This window comes from Apteryx mantelli, chromosome 6, assembly GCF_036417845.1.
Source record: "Apteryx mantelli isolate bAptMan1 chromosome 6, bAptMan1.hap1, whole genome shotgun sequence".
NCBI classification, from domain to species: Eukaryota; Metazoa; Chordata; class Aves; order Apterygiformes; family Apterygidae; genus Apteryx; species Apteryx mantelli.
Window position 1 is genome coordinate 33,952,561 of NC_089983.1, and position 6,852 is coordinate 33,959,412.

Genomic DNA, 6,852 nt, shown 5'->3' on the forward strand with positions numbered 1-6,852 from the left:
GCCAAAACACATGCACAGGTTCCCCTGAAAGAGCTGATCTTCCTGCTTGTCAGCAGTGTAGCTGTCTGGAATGCTGTAATTATTGTAAATATAATTAATAGTGATCTGGGAAGATTATAACTTTCTCTCTCTCCTTCTTTTTTTTTCCCCCCCAAACTTTCTGTTTTTGCTTTTTTTGGCAACCCCAAAATAGTAATTCAATGCAAATTCTGGCCACAAATCCAATGGAGCTTGATAGGTTTTAAATGAGAGGAGGGGAGATAGGCGGGGGTGACTGCTTTAATAACTGTTCTTGGAAAAAGGCCATTGGTGTGTTTTCATTACTCGGAAGAAGAAGAAAGCCAGAAAGAAAACAAGTGGCAGGACAGCCATTAGAAAATAACTATGAATAATTACAGAGTGAGGGTAAGGGGAAGTCCAGGGAATTACTTAAGGGATATAATCATAAGCCCACATCCAGGCCAGTTATTGGCAGCTAAGAAGAGGAGGTATCCAAGCAGTGTTTGTGGGCCCTTCTGATTTGTGTCTGTCTCCATCCAGTCTTGCATGAGCCTGTGTCCCCATCACAGAAGCTCTTGTCTCCACTGTCTCAACAGGATCCTCAAAATGCTACACGTCTTCCTGGCCTTAGAGGACTCTGCAGACCTTCATGGATGAAGTTCCTTGTGTGTGTCTGGGACTGGATGGAGAAAAGACTTTTTTATTTTGCAACAGGGAAGCTGAAAGTCTAAGTTGCAATCTGAATTTGGCTGGTGAAGTTCTTAATTCTCCTTTGAACCAAACAACTGCTTTACTCATTGTGGATACTTATTAAAGGAGGGTATACACAGACATCCCACCACACAATAGAAAGCTCTGCAAGACGCAGAGGTCTAATAGTCAAAGGGAGGTGAAAGGAAGGAGTTTTCCCTAGCCCAGAGGGCTATCAAAGGGAGCGGCCAGTTGTTCCCATCTCCAAATTTCAGAGTATTTTGGGTGTCCCTGAGAACCTCTGCAACAACTCTGCAGAAGAGACAGCCTGCTTTGTGAGCTCTCTTCACTGTCAGGCTGTAGAGGTAATGCCTCCTCATCTCTAGAAAACCTCCAAACCACCCACACCCACTCCTGTCAATGGTGCAGACACCCATCCTGCAGGGCTCTCAATGGGCTACACCTCCACAGCTGTCCTGAAGAGGTGTTTTGGTGTGTTCTTGATGGTGATATTGATCTGACATGAATATTTCCAGACAAGTGGCGATGCAAAAGGAAATGAAAACCACAAATCTGCTTATGCACAGCTATTGATTCAGGAGGGAGTCCAGAGTGATACAAAGACAAAAAAAAATAAAAACTTCAACAGGGCCCAAGAGGTTATTTTCACGCCAACTCCTCGGATGCTTTGCAAAGGTTAAGGAACAAATGTGCACAGCAGGCTTGACAGCGAGCTCTTAGAGGGAGCTGGTGACCACAGTCAGCCTGAGCATCTCCTCCAGGCAAACTGCTGCTCCCTGCCAGTTCACAGGGCCAGGCAGTACATACATGTGATCACAGAGGCAGCCCACAAAGTGCATCCCCTGCATCACAGCCAGCACACCCTGTAAGGGACCTCTGGTTTCTCGGTCAAATCCAAGTATGGTTTCTCACCTAAATATTCATGTCAGATGCAAAGCCTGCAAAAACTTAAAGGGACAGAAAGGAACATCTTTCTGAGGACACCTGCTTCTTCTAGGAGGTGCCCTCCCTCCCACAGCAGTAACTATCTAATGTATTTCTGGGTCACCCATCACCATGGTATCCAGCTGCACAGCAAATTTTCTAAAGCTCCTTTCTGAGAGACGCAGCAATCCCCTGTATTTTAATGCACTACAAGGTAAATAATTACACAATACCTCCAGAAGACAGCAGGCTAGGGCATCTGTTCAAGTTTCCCAGAGAGCATCTGAATTTATACTCTTCCTTTTATTTATACCATTTTTTTCTTCTGGTTATTGATGATGTTTCTCATTTGTTTTTATTAGATGCAGGTGTCTTCTGCACTTCAGCTGGGAGCACTTTCCCTTTTCAGTCAGTTCCAGTTCTACTTAGTGTCTCGGTCACCTTTTGACTGTGATACTGGAGAGGCAGAGAGAGAGCGAGAAAAAAAAGAGAGCGAGAGATACTGATTTTTGCTGCCTCAGCAGATGTGTGTTAAAGTGTTTTAGTGATTCAGCCAGTGTGTCTGCCTGAGGCCAAAGGAGAGGCATTGTCTGAATCTAAAACAATTAATAACAAAAAAATAATGTGGGTAGCAAGGAGCGGAGGAAGGTGGAGGTGGAAAGTGAGAGAATCACAAGGGTATTTCAAGCTTGCAGAGTACTGACATGAAGATCTCCAACCGCTTTCCAAAACAGCCATTTAAACCTACCCAGTCGCCTTGGGGATGCAGAAGCTTCATTTGTTGAACAGATAGGGAAACTGAAGCGGCTTTTGCAACTTGTCCCGAGTCGTCCAGAGTCTCTGAAAGCATGCCAGCCTCCTCCCTGGAGCCAAAATGCGCTTCCCTGATGTCCCAGGGAAGCACATCCCCATACTCAGGCCCATGCCTGCTGTCTGCTTGGACAGGGAGCGTGTCACTGCGTGCCGCTCAGCACTGGGCCACGCACGTGTGCTGGGAGAGACGCCAAGCTGCTCGGCCCATGTTCAGGGACTGCATTCAGGTGGTTGGAGAATTGCAAGCAACACAAGGACCTCTGCTCTCAGTACCGGCCGTGGAGAAGCAAAGGGGAACCTCTGTTGTCCTTTCATGATGAAACATCTGTCTTTTCCTGTTAGCAGAAGAAAATAATTTCTTCTGTGCTCAGGCAAGAGGAATTTGTCCCAAGAGCAATTTCTGCCATTATCATTTAAACATCCACATTAGACTCCAACATAGACTTTATGCTTTGGTACTTCTGAAAGACTCAGGAGCTGATGTTTCTCACTTACTGAATCCCCCCCCCCTTAAGGTGACTCAGGTGGGCCACACAAGCATGGAAGCACTCCAGTCACCAGTTGTTGCTGGAAATCTTGGCCACCGAGCCTTGGTAATGTGAAACAGAGCCAACCCAACCATGCAGAACACCCAGACACTGATCTGGTGAGGGGAGACTCCATTTCTACATGCGGTTTAAAATTGATACCCCCAGGAGGCATGTTAGAAAGCAAAACATTGATGCTGTCTTCACTGGAAGCATCGGTTGCTTTGTTTTTTTAATGACACAGAAAGCTGCCTGCAAAGAGATAATTTCATTCAGCCTAGCCTTTGCTGGATGTGGGAGAAAGTCCTTGGAGGTGACTATCCAGTGTATCCAGTATGCCACCTAGCCCTCGCTAGCTCTACTACACTCACCACTGCAACGCTGCTCTGCTGCTCCGGCTAGCTGTACATGGCTGCTTGAAAGTTGCTTCCACCATCGCAAAGAAGGCTGCTCTCAAGGGGCACTGTCCAGAGAAACGACAAATACCTTGGGAAGAAATAACATTTTACCCCAACGCTAAGTGTCGATACCTGCTGTTCTCTGTCTTCCCTTTCTGCACTTCTGCCCAGGTGGCCTCTCAGATTTGCCCAGTCAGTTCCACTTTTGTTATGTGTCATTTTTCCCTCTGGGATTTTTACTCCAAAGATGAAATACTGGCGTTTTTCATAATGATGTTTCAGTCCCAGGCACTTGATTTCACCACCTGTTGGTGTTTTTTAATACTTGCACACAAATATATATATATGTATGTGTGTGTGTGCGTGTGTGTGTGTGTGTGTATTCTCCTGAATAAACATTATTTTCCTAACAAGTTTCAGATCTACACAAACTGGACAGTGGTTTTGGAGGGAGAAGAAAAAAATCTCATTCATGTATCTGTGATTCAGCTCTTAATCTTTCTAGATCGCCTGAACTTGTTTGATGTTCTAAGTGCCTCCAAAACACACAGATTAGTCCAAACTGATTAAAGCATATGTTCCATCCTCTTTATCATGCCCAGGAAAGTCAGTGCTTTTGCACATTACAGAGAGTATCATAATGAAGTGTGACGTATCTAAGATGCAAAGAACAGTAACTGCTTTCCAAATAATTACTTTTCTTTTTGCAACAAAGAACCATATGTAACACATGGAGTCTATAGAAATGAATTATATTAGAAGACTCTAATAGAAACCTTGGTTTCATCTGAATGCTCTCTATTCACTCCCCCAAAATAAGAAAGCATGTCTTATAGAAAATAAAACATTATTGTGATCTCCCCTGGAAGAGCAGAAGCCAAGAGAAATATGATCTTCGCTAGGTGCAGGTTCTCCTACAGCTCATGAGCAGCCGTATGCTACACACTACTCTGTTGCTGTTTCCCAGGGTAATGTTCTTCTGGAGCACTGGCAAAAGATGCCACCCAGGCAGCCCCTGTGAGGAGCATGGACAGCAGATGCCAGGCATTCATCTGCAACTCCATCCCAACTGCCAGGGAAGAAGTTCAGTACCTGCAGTAGCCCTGAGATCCTCATGGCAGAGGCTACTTTCATAATTTGGGAGAAAAACAAATTTGGGGAAAAAATGTGGGAGCTGCACAGAAGCAGCTCATGGGTAAAACTTGCACATCTGGCTGAAGATTTCAACCAGTTTCCAGGCACAGTTTCATGGATGAAAAGCGCAGCACAGTCCCACGACACAGCGCAACGGGGAAATGAGGATGGCTGCAACACACTCTCACACCACCTTGATTTTGGCCTTCTCTGAAAGACCTGGAAAAAGTTCCCAGACAAACCTAAGTTAGAGCAGCTTCCACAGGGATCCCTCACAGGATCTCTGCCCTGGGGCAACCCAGCCACGCCCAAGTCTCCTGTGCCAGGGCTTGCAGCTGGGCCCTATGGAGGCAGTTCTCTACATGCCTCACCATTTTGTGTCTCACAGACAGGTTGGAGTGGGAGTGAAACCTCCCCTCCACCCCTCTAGATACTCTTGCTGTCTTTGTACCAGTTATCAGTATTTTATGGGACACACTATTTCTTGACTTCTTAACTTCTCCCTCTCAGGAATTGCTTCCAGATCTCCAGATGAAAAGTGCCCAGTGCTATTTTATGCAAAGCACTCATTCAGACCAGTGGCAGATTCTCATAAAAACCAGAGGCAGGATGCAATTAATATGCTGTAAAAGTTGTAAGCATCGACTGGAGAAGCCATTTAAAAACACTTCTAGATAAAATCCTAGGGGGTTGCTTTTCTTACCTTCAGGTGCCTAATTTTTGGCAGTTAACTATGATCTAAGCAGATATTTAGGTGGTATTAAATAAAACCTCTGGAAAATCCTGGTAGAAAAAACAAAACCCAACAACTTAGAAATGTGGCTCTCTTTTTTGTAAAAAGAAGAAAAAAAAGATGGGGGAAGTTGAGTTCTACTACAGAATCCACATGGGGTAGGAAGGCAGTAAAACAAGGAACATTTGAAATGCATAAAAAAGCCTTAAGAGAAGAAATGTTGGCAAAGAAGGAGTTAATGCTTTTAAGCAACCACCCGTCCTCTTACCATAGATAAGGGTGCATTCTAGTGGCAAAATCCATGCAATGCAGCTGCATAGATGACTGATCTAAAAAGAAACCTGAGGAATATAAGGCTTTGGAGGAGTGTGTGCATGTGTGGAAGGGTGGGGGGGGTTGACTTGAATTGCATGTAAACCTCACCCAGAACTGTCTGATCCCTTTTAATTTCCCACTCCCCTAGTAGACAAGGCTTTGCTGCATTTGTGAGCAAACTCCCACCCTCTTCGTTTAGCCATTCCTCCCAGCCTGGTTGCTCGTCCTTTCTGCTCCAGGTGTAACATCCCTGTGCACAGCTGCCTGGGCAGGCCACAGGGCTGCACAATGCAATTTTGGAGATTCCCTTCTCCATGCTTCCAGCTTCCCTGCTCCTAGCAATGAATGAGCACTGAGGGAGGCAAGTGCGAAGGACCATGTCCTGGAGATCTGTAACACTTAGGAATGCAGCAGTGAAACAAAAGACAACAAACCCCAAACTGCCCAGGACAGAGGATGAACGCTGCAAAGTTTGTGGGTTTTTTTTTCTCCCCCACTTTGTGCACAGCAAGAGGCAGAGAAAGAATGAGCTAAAACGTGCAAATTGGACTTCACATGGCAAAATTCCCCTTGTTTTCTGGCATGCCCTAAGCAACAGCGAACTTTTCCAAACAGGAATCTAACAGAGTTCTTACAAGCAGCCTAGCCCTGCCTCCTGCACACTGTCCGGCTGCGTTAACCCTTGCTGTTTGGGGGTGGCAAGGGCACACCCTGGCACTGGTAAAAGCCCCAGTGCAATTTTCCCCCTAGCCCAGCTGCAGAGGGGCAGGAGAGGAGAGCTGGGCACAGTGCTGCACACACAGAGGATCTTTCTGGGTCCAGGGCATGCGAGAGTAGCTCACCTGGCCCGCTGCCAGCCATTGCCCGGCTGATCTCACCTTTAGCGCCGATGGGTAGGTGCACAAACCAGCTCTCCCTTCTCTGTGGAGGTCCCCAGCCTGCCAGCCGCCTGGGGAGGGGATGAGGGTCCCTGCACCACCAGGGGGACTGAGCTTGCAGGATCAGGCCCTGCTAAAGCAATCCCACCCCCAAACTCAGAGCCCTGACCTCTCCCTCCTAGACCCCCTGCAGCCCAAGCTGCCTTGCAACCCAATTGCAACCACTTTTCTTTTCTTTTTTCTTTTTTTAACCGTGAAGATCCGAACTTTTTTCTCTCTCTTCCCTCCCCATCCTCGGCTTCCCCTTCCCCCTCCTCCTCCCCTTGTCTCTCTTCATAATATTATCCTTGATCACTGCCCGGGGTTTGAAGCCCAGAAGTCAGAAGCTGCGCACCCCACCCCCACCGGCTCGAGTGTGC

The 6,852-nt window shown here is 46.6% G+C and overlaps 1 long non-coding RNA gene across 1 annotated transcript; it reads right to left on the minus strand.

Moving 5' to 3' along the window:
* Positions 1-566: 566 nt before the first annotated feature.
* LOC106499165 (uncharacterized) lies at positions 567-3,502 on the minus strand. The gene is made up of 3 exons (XR_001295108.2): positions 3,347-3,502; positions 1,869-2,783; positions 567-679 (listed from the first exon to the last, which is right to left on the minus strand). It is a non-coding gene; the product is annotated as an uncharacterized lncRNA (long non-coding RNA).
* Between the last annotated feature and the right edge of the window lie 3,350 nt (positions 3,503-6,852).